The 14,743-nt window shown below is 35.3% G+C and overlaps 1 protein-coding gene and 1 long non-coding RNA gene across 2 annotated transcripts in view; one reads left to right on the top strand and one right to left on the bottom strand.

Annotated features, from left to right (window-relative positions):
• The window catches only part of ZnT77C (Zinc transporter 77C), a 46,292-nt gene extending 39,144 nt beyond the window's left edge, over positions 1 to 7,148 (bottom strand). The window contains exon 1 of the mRNA XM_076417529.1: positions 6,909 to 7,148. The gene's annotated coding sequence lies outside the window, so the exon portion shown is untranslated. The remainder of the gene's footprint in view (positions 1 to 6,908) is intronic.
• Positions 139 to 1,280, top strand: LOC143204750 (uncharacterized). The gene is made up of 3 exons (XR_013007668.1): positions 139 to 276; positions 333 to 441; positions 1,149 to 1,280. It is a non-coding gene; the product is annotated as an uncharacterized LOC143204750 (long non-coding RNA).
• Positions 7,149 to 14,743: the final 7,595 nt, after the last annotated feature.

The raw sequence follows: 14,743 nt of genomic DNA, 5'->3' as shown, positions 1-14,743 counted from the left end.
AAAAATTAATGACAATGCGTCAGTGTAGTAAAAGATGTAGTGTACCGGGGTAAAATTCTACTACGGAAATTAGACATCGTTTCCCAAAGAATGATCTCGCTCCTTTCCAAAAATGGGTTAATCAAGTAAATAGTAGTAAGTTACCTGGATAAACCAAAATGCAAACATATCAACGTCATGGTGTTTGTTATGGACATTTTGGTGAAAAATTTAGAATTATCCTTCCTTCACGAACAGGTATTTGGGTAAATGCATATCCATCATTGGTTTTATCAGGTACATATAAAATTATCTATCTACTACATGTCTGTTTATATATTGTTTGTTTACAGAAATTCAAAAACTTATGAAGAAGTTAGTAGTAATAAAATTCAATTAATCTACCAAGTTGTTCGTATGCTGTCAGTGTGATGTCTCTACATAAAGAAATCTTACAAGAAGGTAACAATTAATATAACTAGATAATTAGTAGTAATAAATACAACTTTTAATTGTAAAATATCCCTAAAATATTTGCAATACTTTAACTTTTTAGAACAATCAGTGTTCAATCATTTTATAGTAGAGGAATTATATATTTAAATTTGATTGCCTTGTTAAGAAAATATTTGTTATGGTGCCATCAATTAAAAATTTAATTGCTGCTTTTAGGGGATTTATTACCTTAAAGAAATCTATTTTGTCTAAATTTACAAATAACTACATTTGTTTAACAAATCTTAACCAAGATTGCTTAAAGATTTTTGTTGGATCTATTAGAGGTCATGGAGGTAGAAACATCATCCTTCCCCTAGTATGTTCGAGAAATTTTTAAAAGGGCTCATCATTTCAATTTTTTCACATCATTCTCCCGGAGAAAATTGTGAAGAAGATGAACATGTTAGATAACTTATATTCTTTTTTGACGGGAGATCTAGTACCACTTGAGGTTGTTGAATCACCAGTTGAGTCTATATTTTCAGTTCCAGAGAATTTTGCTCTGAGGAAAACAAGAGTCTAATATTGTATTTTAGTCTTATTTCAGGCTATTCAACAAAACTTCTGAAGAAGAGACAATATGCAATATTTGTCTATATTCTATATTAAGTAGTTCCACAGATTAAATACTCTAAAATCTAAATATTTTTAAAAAACACATAAATTTTTAGTGTTTCGACTGTCCAATCCATGATGATTTTCAAGACCAAATTTTAAGTTATTCTGAGGTGTGATTGTATTTTTGGTTTAATGAAGTTAATGCAATATCAACAGGGAAGGATTTAAAGTTTACCTTCAATATATCAAGATAAGTTAGAACTCTAATAGATCCCATAAAATTGATGGCACTAAACATATATGGGAAGGCGTTATTGAAGAATTATAGATATTTTAATTTAATTTTTTTGCTTTTTGTTTATATATATTTATATTATTTACACTTATGTATATTTGTATAGGATTTTATTTTAATAAATTAATTTTAAAATTTAAATTAGATTTTTATTTAAATACTATTGGCCAATAAATGTGACGTCACAAAATAATCAGGGAAATGGCAGACCAATCAAAGCAAAGTATTTTCCTTACAGGTTTCTACATAACTATTTTTCAGCGACGCCAATGATTGGACTAAGCGAAACTTTGCCCCACTACTTACCATTGCAGTTGCACACCCCTGTAACCGAACTATCCGGTCGTAGTCGTCCGGTTGCCAAACGTATGCAAAATTCTTTAAAATAATAGTGGCAAGAGGTTATAAACTGGCAAACGTTATTTTAATGCTTTGCTGGTTTTGATAAATTTCAAATCACTGCTTATTATTACTCTGATTGAAAATACCGAAGCTGGACAGAACAGATTGCGTCTCGGATCAGGTACTTTGAACAGGAACGAGATAATGTCCCCTCTTATCAGTAAACTTCATTAGAGAGGTAAGCATTTTTACTATTAAATATTAATTAACTGCGGGTTTTATTGAAAATATTTTTTAGCGTGTTGCAGCTGCACTGAATATTGATATGGACACGGTCACTGAAATCTCTCAAAAAATTAAAAATATAATCTTGAATTAAAAAAAAACTGTCCTCATGCGAAGCGGTAACAAATCAAGATCAGCTTGATGTTATTTTTACGAGAGATTAAATATACGATATGTATAAAAACAGTGAGTAGTTTTCCAATACAAACATAATTTAACACAATTATTTCAAAGGAAACTGTCTGAAAAGTATCGAAGAGGTCATATGGAACTTCTGGATATTGCTTTTAAAAGAATAAAATGTTTAAAAGCATATACTAAAATGAAGGAAGACTTATTGTTTCATTTTATGAATTTAGATGATATTTAGAGGATATTTCAGAATGGGACTAATATACACAACGGTCACTTATGGCAAGATGATAATAAAAATAGTGTTATGATAACAAAAGTTGATTGGAAATTAACAGCTTATTTGTGCATTTGCATGAAACTTTCTTAATATGATACGATTCATTGCTGTCGATTTCTTATATGGTGTGATGAGAGTAGAAACAAGTAAAGGTGAGTATATAATTAATATATGATAACTGTAGGAAATCCTATTGTAGAATGTAAGATATTTATGTGTTCAGATATGTGTGTAAAATTGTTCAGAATATACATGAGCATTTGGTTAACATGTGTCAGCGGAAAAATAGCGTGAAAAACTGTTTTGCAGATATAACAAATGCATTAAAGAGAATGCAGTGATTAAATCTAGTTTTATCAAGAAATATGTATACAGGTATTAACGGAAGAAACGAAGGAGAAATACAGTGATATCAAAATGTCTTTTCAAGGAAACACTCTACCGAAGGACACAAGAACTAAACGTAAAAGGTAAATATGCTCTTTAATGATAGTATAATAATTACTTGATTAGACATTGGTTAATTAGTTAGCTTAGGCCCTCCAGAGGATACAACTACATAAAAAACGCGCCTAGAACTTTAACTCATAGGTGGTTAAATCATGGAAAAGAATTTATTTTAAATATAATCAAACGTAACTCTAACCTACAAACTATTATTAACTGTGTGCTTAATTGTAGTTTTAAGTCCTTCGCTAATATATGCATTAGATATAATTTTAAAATAAACTATATTTGATAACTGTATTTTTGTTTAATTATTTAATTTAGTTTAGAATCTTGTTGTATGCGACGTTTTGACGTCAGAAATTTAGATGACGTATGTACAAAATAACTTTGGATAGACTGTAGTTTTGTTTTTTAAGCGCTTGCATATATTTTGGTCAGAAATATCTATTGGTGATAATGCGAAGTATAAATGTAAACAATTATTAAACAACCTAACCTAACTGTTAAATTCGATGGTTTTGATTTTCTTACGACTTATTTATTTTATAGACACTAGAGAGAGATAAAAATATCATTATTTTTTTGTTTTATTTGAAGAACAATTGTAGAAACTTATGGTCATAATGCTCCATCAAATCCCAACAATCGATCTTACTTGCAACAATTTAAAATTGGCGATATTGAAGTTAATGACAATGAACGGTCTGAAGTACCAAAAATGCTCGAAGAGAATGCATTGAAAGGCTTATTTGACGAAAACCCAAATTCTCAAACAAACTTCAGACAGCGTATCAGTTGATGAATGAATTGTTTTCAGTCCATTCTATGCGACGAGAAGTCCTAAAACGAGTGAATTGGCTGAAAATTGTATTTCGAGATGGCAAAACAGAACTTGATGGAAAATATTTTGGTTAATTTGTATGGCTATGATAAGTGAAGTAGTGAAGCGAGTTTTTCTTCCTTGAAACAATCTATAGCGATTAATATTACACACCGTTACATCAGGATCTTTTTAATTCAACAACAACTACTTCATCATAATTTCAACCGGATCTTTTTATTATATAACTACTGTATAATTTAAAAAACACTAAGACAAAAACCAAGAAGTCTCTGAACTCTTTCAATGAAAATAAACATCTGCGAAACAGCAACGTTTCTCACAGAAGTAAATAATATTTACGATATTTAATGATATAGAAATATTGAACTTTTAAAAATAGTTGAAGGCCAGAGGATGCATTTTTGAATGTAATTAGTTTGTTTTTGGTTTTTGTTCGGACTATATACGACAATTAATTTATCATTACGAATGATGCTTTAACTAACTTGATTTCATGAGTTTCACATTTCTTTCGGATGGCTTGTAGCTGATCAATTATTTAGGCCCGTGATTACGATTTATTGATTTAGTTAAATATTAATTATTTAATATCATTACGTGCCTATTTTGCAATAGCTGTTTATTTATTTTGTTATTATATTAAAAGTATCTGTTCTGTACTAAATTAATTTAATATATAATAAATTAATTATAGATATTGAATTATGATTTGCTATTATATTAAAGTGTTTATTTTTCAACCAGTACCTAAGCTTTTAACTAGGTCGTTCAATTAGTTTGTGGAAATTATTTATTATTATTCAAGTAACTAGTATATTGTCATACTTTCATAACAATTGTTATATTTTGTGGGAATTGATTATTTTACGATTAATTTTAAAGATCAGTTTTCCATAGAAGTGTCTTGTATGTGTGATTGTTAGTTTTTATTACACAAACGTGTTCAAACGACTAATATATATGTTTGGAAAAACATAATTTCGGTTTTACCCATAAAAGGACTTAAAATTATATATCGCTTCACATACTTCATTCAATGAAGCTAGCAGGTCAATTGAAAAGTTCCCTGCCTACCATAGTAAAACATATTTTTTGGCAAAATTAGTTTTTTTTATTCAACATAATTCCGTTCAAGGGTGATACACTGATTATATCGACTCTCAAATATTCATTTGAGATCTGAGAAGAGGAAATAGTCGCTGGGGATCTGGAAAATACGGTAGATGAGGAAGCAATTCGAAGCACAATTTAAGGATTTTTGCCATCGTTTTTACTGACTTATGACGCGGTGCATTGTCTTGGTGAAGCAGCACTTTCTTTTTCTTCAAATTCGGCGATTTCGTCCTTCAAACGGTCCAATAACGCTATGTAATAGTAGCTGCTGACGGTCCTTCCTTTTTCAAGGTAGTCGATGAAAATTCTTGCATGCGCATTCCAAAATACAGATGCCATAAACTTGCTAGCTGACTGTTGCGCTTTCCCACGCTTTGGAGCGGGTTCATCGTGTGCAGTCCACTCAGATGACTGTCGATTGGACTTCGGAGTGAAATGATGGAGCCATGTTTCAGCCATTGTCACATATCGGTGCAAAAACTCGGGTTTAATACGCTTGAACATCTTCAAACACTGCTCCGAATCATTAACTCGTCGTTGTTTTTAGTCAAAAGTGAGCTCGCGCGGCACTCACTTTGCATATAGGTTTCTCATACCCAAATATTCGTGAATGATATGATATACACATTCAGTTGATATTTTTAGAGTGTTTGCTATTTCATTCAATGGCAATTTACAATCATTCAAAATCATTTTGTGGATATTTTAAATATTGTCGTTGGTAACAACCTCTTTTGGGGCGACCATCGCGTTCATCGTCTACGGTGCTCATTTCACCACGTCTAAACTTATGCTAAGTCCCTTATACCAATACCAATATTTAATAGTTGATTTTCCTGTGACAGTGTCCGGAAACTCGGCATCAAGCCAAGTTTTTGCTTCTATTGCTGCATTTTTTCCCTTCAAAAAGCGATATTTAATCAACACGCGAAATTACTTTTTATCAATTTATTTCACAATAACAAAAGTTGCTTTACTCAGAATGCTATAATTCACAAACTAATTAATGCGAATAATGCATAAAAAATATACCTTAGAGTTCTGGTAGTTTAAGACACGTCGAAAATTATTAGAATAAAACACAAACTAATGTAATAGAATATCTATTATATATCGATTTTTAAAACATATTCGAAACAATACTTGCTCGTATAATTGATTATCGATGATAATTATTATCAAAATTTCACGACTGATTGAAATTATTTATATTATTACCTTCTGTATTATATGTTACTATTTAATATGACATTATTAAAAAAAATATTTCTGCTATTTACTATTATATATATGTAATATATGTATTTAATCTAATAAATAGAGTATGATAAATGATAATAAATGATAAATAAGTGATAATAAATATAATCATGAAAATGAATGTTGAATGAAATGAAATCAAGAAGATGCCTATTCTTCGGGGAAATATATTGCGACTAGCCCAAAATCTTCTGTGTACATTGGGGACCTGCTTACATTCAATGAAATTGTTGCAATCCTAGTTATAGGAGATAACAATACTGAATAAATCGAAAAGCTACAAACAGATATTGCCTAAATACAATGTTCGGCAGTATAATAAAGAAAACTGGAGTATCAAAATTAATCAAAATAAATCAGTGGATATTGATTTCACCAACAAAAAAAATCAAAAACAAGCCAGTATATATGGTATAAACCAACAAGTAGCTTTGTTGTCAAAATCTTAAACTTTAGCAACAGGTCTTGAAACCAATGGAGACTTATGGCGTTCTTCTTGTGGGGATGTACCAGCGAAAGCAATATAAATGTTATATAAAGATTCCAAAATATGGTGCTGCGAGATATTGTTTTTAAGGACCTGAAAGTGGTAACTGTCGACAATGTTATTAAGGATGCTCCATGAGCACATCACTGTTGAGGTTCTCCAGCTCCTAGATAATGATGGCTTAGTCAGAAGATTAAAGAGAGTAAAGCTCAGTGCACATAAGTCCAAAGTATCTATCGTAGAATAAGAACTTCGTAATTTTAAAGCAGTGGTAAATTAGGATAAAACAAATAGTTTATTAGTGTTAATTTACTAAATATATAACTTTATTAATCGATATAGTATTGGGAAAAATTGTAATAATTGAAAACAAAACATGACTTACCAAAAAAATATAGAAAAGCTACCTCGCACTAGTCGCAAGCAAGTTTCGATTAAATATCCAAAAAAAAATCGTAAGAAAAATGTCCTCAATCAAAAATTCAGCATGATATAAAATGAACACAAACGTCCCGATCACATGTATTTATTTTGATGCCTGTCGTCAGTTCACGTCGAGCACATTTTGTTTGATCCGCTAACTAATTCGGCATACCCACTCCAAACCAGTGTTATTTCGGTACTGAATAGTCGGAATTGATATCGCAGGAGCAGGAGCGCGCCGTCGCTTCGGTCCACCCGCTTCGATTTTGTTTTTTCGTTACACATTTTTGGTTGAGTTGTAGAAGAATGTGGGATCCGCGGAACTATTGTTTTGATGAGAGTAAATGAAAATATTTTTTTAACTAAATCCCTCTTAGTTATATAACAGGTCAATTGAAAAGTCCCCGGCCTGACACATAGATGGCGCTACTAGAATTAAATCCATATGTTTTTAGTTAGCCCTAACTCTCATAAAGATGCGTGTATAAATTTGACAGCTATCGGATCATTAGTTTGTGAATTATAGCATTTTGAGTGAAGAAATTTTTGTTATTGTGAAAAAAAATGGACAACAAGGAATTTCGCGTGTTGATAAAATATTGCTTTTTGAAGGGAAAAAATACAGTTGAAGCAAAAACTTGGCTTGATCCCGAGTTTCCAAACACTGCCCCACGAAAATCAACCATCAAGGATTGGTATGCATTTTTCCCACGCTTTGGAGCGTGGAAAACCAAACAGTCGGCTGGCAAGGTTATGACGTCTGCATTTTGGGATGCGCATGGAATAATTTTCAATGACTATGTTACCTTGAAGGACGAAATCATTTGAAGTGCTGCTTCAAGAACACAATGCACCGTGACACAATTCAGTGAGAACGATGGCAAAAATCCATGAATTGGGCTTCGAATTGCTTCCTCATCCACCTTATTCTCCAGATCTTGCCCCCAGCGACTATTTCCTGCTCTCAGATCTCAAAAGAATGCTCGCTGGGAAGAAATTTTCGTTGAATGACGAGGCGATCGCCGAAACTGAGGCCTATTTTGAAGCAAAGGACAAATCGTACCACAAAAAATGGCATCGAAAAGTTGGAAGATCGCTATAATCAGTGTATCTCCCTTGAAGGGAATTATGTTGAATAAAAAAACTAATTTTGCCAAAAGAAAATGTGTTTTACTCTGGTAGGCTGGGGAGTTTTAAACTGATCTGTTATTTGTCGTTTTTTTAAACAGTTTAATAAGTTAGTGGAGTGCCATATTTCTCATTATTTAAGGGGTTATTCCAGTGCAAAAATTTGAAAAAATCAATTATTTTTTATATTTTCACAGCTTAACCTATTAGAATATGCCATCAGCAGAATTTTTAGAAATTCCAGAAATTATTTTCGGAGATATCTACCTGTAATCATATTCCCTTATTAAACTTTTCATATTCTAAATCGGAGATGGTGCTGAGAACGTCATTTCTCTGCATTTCGCTGGTTAAAATCAGGAAAACTTATTACTTCAATTTGTGTATTTTGATGAGATATGGATAATTCAGAACGGGACCGATATACCCAATGGTCTCTCCTGGCAAGTTGATAATAATAATAAGACAACAAAAGGTTAATATTGGAGTAACAATTCATTAGGTTTCATTAGTCATAACATTTATTAATAACTCATTGTAGATATGCTGGAAATAGCACTAGTTAATAACACTTTTGGTTTGGATGAACTCAATCAAGCACACCGAAGAAGATTTTAAAAATGATGGAATTGTGAAAAAATGTTTGATTGGAAATTACCAGCTTAGTTATTCACTAGAATGAAACTTTCTGAATATGGGATTATGAATCAATACTGACAATTTTCAAGACAGAGCGATGACAGTGGAAACAACTAAAATGTATATATGATTAATAGACGATAACTGTAGAAAATTATATTGTAGGGTCCGAAGCTTAATGTGCACATATATATTTCCAATTGTTCAGAATTATACATGAGTATTAGAATAGAATGTATGAGGAGAGAATGAATATTAACTGTTTTGAAAATATGGTAAATTCATTAGGAACAATTCAGTGATTAATTGTATCAAGAATGGTGTACACAGTTAGTAACAGAAGAAACAGATAATACAGCGATATCAAAATGACTTGACAAGGAAACACGCTATAGAAAAAAAAACAAGAACTCAATATAAAAAGGTGAACATGCTCTCTAATGAAAGTAAAATACATTAGTTGGATATACAATTGTTAATTAGATGTATTAGGCCTCCAGGGGATATTATTACATTAAAAAAAGTTCCTAGAACTCTATTAGAACTTTTTCGATAATATATGCATTAGATCTACTAAAATGTTAAAATAAACTATATTTTATAAACTATTTTTGTTTCATTATTTCATTTAATTAACTATTAATAATACCTTTTCTTGTAACTGCACGAAGAATCTATGTAGTCAGGATACGTATTCTTAGTCACGTTTTAGTTATTCTAAATTCACCGACTATCCATATTTAACGGAAGAGACTAGGTCTAGGTCAGATATTACGGGAGGACATATTGTCTGCTTGGTCTACTACTCGTACTAACCTTATTAATTATTCCTAAATGCCACCCTACATTTACGTTTAACTGTGCTTGACATTGATATTACATATGTTACAATTAGTTTCGTTATCACTCCGTAAAACATATTAATTAAATTTGTAAATATATATCTAGTGATTTTCTTCAATGCACACCAAAAGTTCACTAGTAATAAAGAGTAGTGGAAACTTTAATATGTTAGACCTACCAGTACTTTGTTCATATCATTAACAAACAGAAACATTGTATAAATTCGAAACTACATAAATTTACCTTGCCAATTATTATCACATCCACTGTATAATCCAGACAATTATCCTTGTGATTATTGATTAGCCTTGTATTTGATCTACTTTTTGGAGAATATAAGCTAATATCGAAACTAAATTTGATCTTTCAGTAAAAGGTTTGATCAAATCTTCCTCACTGAAAAGTTTTATAATAGTATTTTCAGGGGTGATTTTTACTAAATGGGACTTAGTTGAAACAAAATTATGATCTTTGTATTAATTTAAAAAAATTATAGTCAATATTCTTTCAATGTGGCTTCACTATCCAATAAATATCAGGTGAATATATCAAAAAAAAGTAAAACAAATGAAAGTAATATATTAAATTTTAAAAAGTATAAACGTTAGCTTATTAGATTCAAACAATATAAAAAATCAGAATCTCTCTATCCCATTCAATCTTAAATATCCTTGTCCTCGATGCATATAAAACATATATAACCGAATTATTGTAATAATCCTGGTACGTTTCACAATTTTTCAACTATTTTACACAATTTTATCTGAACTATCTTATAATTCTTTTGTTTGACATGATAGCATGCACGTTTACATTACGTTTTTCATATTCATAATTCAAAAAAAAAATTTAAATATAATTTAAACAAAGAAGATAAAGATATTGTTTGTATCAACTTAATATATTAGTTATAGTTATTAGTCTAAAAATTACTACCGAGAAAATTATTATGGTTTTCAGGTTTTTAGAATAAATGAAGAAAAAACAAAGTATTTTTTATTTATAGCCCACAATACAGTAGTGACTTCAAACACTCGCATTATTTTTAACAAACATAATCCTTTATTTTATATTAGTGTACTTAAATAGTATATATCTTCAATATTCATAAACCGATAGTACAACTGTGCAAGAATATACTCAAAAAATTCTTAAAGTAAATTCCTAACCGTAATTATAAGTGTCTTAGTGAGCGTCCTCCGGTCTAATGGGTGGAGCGCGTGTAGTGGTACGTGGTAATCTCGGAAGGATTCTTTATTTATTTTGGCAATAGCGATTTTGAATATAAATTTTTTTTTTTTTTTTTTTTTTTTTGTTCTGGCCTAAAAACCAGGCGGTGGAATGCATGACGCATACCTGGTCGCGGAGACTTGCCCTGGAGTGACAAGTTGGACCGGGTTATGTGGGACTGCCTCTGGGCTTACCAATACACTAAACCGAAACCGCCTCACAGTTGACCCCTGTGGATCACTACTGCTACTGCATTAAATTTGGGGATATGGCACCCGCTGATCGGGCAGCCGTTATTGGGCACGAGAGCCCGGCGATTCTATTGATTCGCGAACCTGAGCTAACACACAACTGGGTACTGTTGTATGGGGGCAAAAGTTATGACTGTAGCGACGGATGAGGTCGTTTCAGCCTGGAAAAGGGGGAGAGCTTAGCGGTGACGCGGTGCTAAGCTCCCAGCATGTCGACCAGCTCGCGAACAAGCGCGTTTTCAGAAGAACTTGAGCTGAGTTGTTGTTTGTGGAATGATTGAGATATGAAGTGCTTGATTTCTGGAGTGTCAGTTTCCCTATGAATTTGATTATTTCTGACAAACCATGGAGCGTTTAATATTCTCCTGAGGAGCTTATTTTGGAAAACTTGAAGCCGTTTGACCTGGTTGGGTGTAACAAACTTGAAGTAGACATTAGATCCGTAGAGGAGTACGGACCGAATTAACATCTTGTAAAATAAGCATTTGATGGAGATGGGAAGCCTGCTAGAAGGGCAGATCAGAGGAGATAGCAGGTTTGCTATCCCCGAACCTTTTTGGATTGCTTTCTGGATTTGGGAATGCCAACCGAACCGCCGGTCGAAGTGAAGACCTAGGTACGTGACGTTATCCAGCCATGGAATTATTGCGGTGTCGATCTTAAGTTGCGAGACGCGCAGTGCGTAACGCTTCTTGTGGAAAATGATGGCCTGGGTTTTCAGGGGGTTGATTTGCAACCTCCAGAATTTGAACCACTTGACCGCATGATCGAGCTGCTTCTGTAAACGCTCATGAATTGTAACTTCGAACCTGGCGGCCGTGAAGAAAGCAGTGTCGTCAGCGTAAAAGGCGACGTCAATATGCTCTTTTCTCGGCATATCTGAAATAAAGAGATTAAATAAGGCTGGGGCCAGCGGGGAACCTTGAGGTACGCCAGCATCGATTTGTTTACGACTGGAAAGTGACGCCCTGATCTTGACCTGGAAAGATCTGTCCGAGAGATAGGACTTGATGAGAGCGGTTAGGTCTTCTGGGAGGCCTAACCGCACGCACTTTGCGAACAATCCGTCGTGCCAGACCTTGTCGAAGGCTTTGGTTAGGTCCAGAAGAACTGCTCCAAGCTTTTTACGTTGGTCAAGAGCATGATGGATGTGTGCAGCCAGACGGGAAGCTTGATGGACGGATGAGTGGTGAGCGCGAAAGCCGAATTGTTCATCTGGAATGATGTTGTTTTCCTTTGTGAAAGAGTTGAGAGCGTAGAGTATTGCCCTCTCGGCAAGCTTCGAAATGGCGCTGAGAAGGCTGATAGGCCTGTAATCAGATGGAGATGATTTTGCTCCTTTCTTGGGTATAACCGCTATATGTGCGTGTTTCCAAGACGCCGGGAAGTGTTGCAGTCTCATGATGGAGTTAATAATGTTTGCCAGTTCTGCGAGTTGCTTATGCGGGAGCTTTTTTAACTGGGTAATCGATATTCCATCGAAACCTGGAGATTTTTTGGTTTGAAGTTTGCCGATCATAGTCTGTAGAGACTTTGGAGATACAAAATGGTTGAGAAGAAAGGCGGGGGTTACTGGTCTTTTGACGGAGTTGGATTCGTTGATGACAGTGTCAATGTCTTTAGTTTTAGTGTTCTGTGCGGGTGGGAGGCATTTCATTTGAGCTTCGTAGGTCTCTGCAAGGAGCTCGACTTTTTCTTGGTCAGTGACTGCAAAATTTCCTGTAACCGCTGACTTCAGGGGAGGGATGACATTGTGCGTCTTCCCCACGAGGCATTTGGAGACACGCCAGAAGGAAGGGGGGCCATCCAGCCTTTGGTCCGCGAGAAATGAGTTCCATTTCATTGCTCGCCAAGTCGAGACGGCCGCCCTTACCCTCTTGCATGCTCTGTTCGCCTCCCTTTTGTCTGCAGCATCAAGGGTGAATCGGGCTAATCTGCATAAACCGTTTTTGATGCGAATTTCACGTTTAAGAGAAGCGGGAAGATTGTTTTTCCACGGCTGGGGTTGTGATGAAATTTTGACTGTGGAAGATTCGTGAGCAGACTGAATATCACGAGTTAGCTTGAGTACGGCTTCCTCGAGGTGTTCTGGTGTGTTAATTTTCGGAATTGGATCGGATTTCAGGAGAAGAGATTGGTAGTTTTTCCAGTCGGTTTTTTTCCTGAATCTTGTTAGTGGGACTTGAGTGGTGGCGCAGTTTCCGAGTTTGAGAAGGATCGGACGATGATCAGAGTCTAGTTCGTCAAGGACTCGAACTTCGGAATCGCGATTTACGTCTTGAAGAATAAAGAAATCTAGGATTCTTGCTGCGCCTTGAGAGACTGTACTAGGGTGATGGGTGGGTTCATCTGGCAAGGCAAGACCGTAGCCCAGATCTGCACTTAGAGCTACGATGGCGTTACCTGCGGGATTCGCTCTGGAACACCCCCAGGTGGGGTGGTGGGCGTTGAAGTCGCCACCTATTATTTTCGGAAATTTTCCTTCGACGAGTGATCGGTATTCGGCATAGTTGAATGCAGAAGATTTCCTGTACAGGGATGTAATCACGAAGGGACGTTCTTGGATATCGATTTTAATGGAGGTTGTTTCGAAGTTGTTTACTGATAACGATGGAAGGAGCTCGTGTTTGACTCCTTTTCTGACGAGAATGGCGGTTCCACCGCCTCGACCCGGAGTTCTATCGTTTCTGTAGACAAAAAAGTGTTCGAAAGAGAGACGATGCGAAGGTTTCAGGAAAGTTTCCTGGATGAGCACGATGTCGACGTCATAGAATGTTATGACGTCCTCCAATTCCGCTTGCTTTCCGCGTAAGCTATTTGCATTCCATGTCATCAGTATAAGAGATTTCGGAACAGCCATTTCGAAGAGTTAAAGGCTGCTGAAAGTTATAGAGACAGGTAAGTGTTGCCGCTTAGGCGGCGACATTTGGAAAAAGACGAGCAAGTTGGTGAGCCAGGGCGATCACTTGTAGGAAAGCCTGCGGGTCAGTAAACGCCTGCATTGTGGAGTTAAGGTCCGGTGTATTGGTTGGAGCAGGAGTTTGAGTTGGAGCAGGCTGGGTAGCGCTGGCTAATTTTTGGGCTAGCTTTCTGCCACCTTGGTTACTCCATGCAGAACCTTGTGGAGGTCTGGTTTCGGTCGGAATTTTTGGTTTTCTTGGAGCAGGACGGCAGGTGCAACCGCTGAAGTTTGCGGTATGAGTTTCACCGCAGTTGCTGCACTTTGGAGGTGCTTCTGGGATTTTGGTACAGGATCTAGTGTCGTGATGCCCGGCACATTTGACGCACCGTGGAGGGGCTCGGCAATATGAGCTGGAGTGCCCGAAAAGCTGGCAGTTGAAGCACTGCACTGGCTGGCCGTTTCCTCTCTGGACCTCGACCTTCACTGTGATGACGCCGAGTTTGGTCATATATATGATCTGTCGCTCTTCGCGAGGGACAACTACCTGAACAATTGGTAGTTCTATCCCGGATTTTAATTTCCATCTTTGCACAAATTTGGGATGGAAGCCTTGATCAAAGAGAAGTTCACGTACTTCGTCAATGCAGAGTGATTCTGGGATGTTTTTTATTATTACCCGGAATGCTCTCTCCTCCGGATGACAGAAGGAATGGTAAGGGTAATTCCTTTCCTCGAGCAGGGTAGTAAGTTTACGGTAATTGTCGCTTGTGGCGACGAATAAGAAAATGCCGTCCTTTTTATTTC

The sequence above is a fragment of the Rhynchophorus ferrugineus genome, unplaced genomic scaffold (genome assembly GCF_030347505.1).
Source record: "Rhynchophorus ferrugineus isolate W39M unplaced genomic scaffold, kcgeb_rfMv2 rfM11, whole genome shotgun sequence".
Taxonomy (NCBI): domain Eukaryota; kingdom Metazoa; phylum Arthropoda; class Insecta; order Coleoptera; family Curculionidae; genus Rhynchophorus; species Rhynchophorus ferrugineus.
The sequence above is the reverse complement of the archived record's forward strand: the minus strand, read 5'-3'. Positions and strand labels throughout refer to the sequence as shown.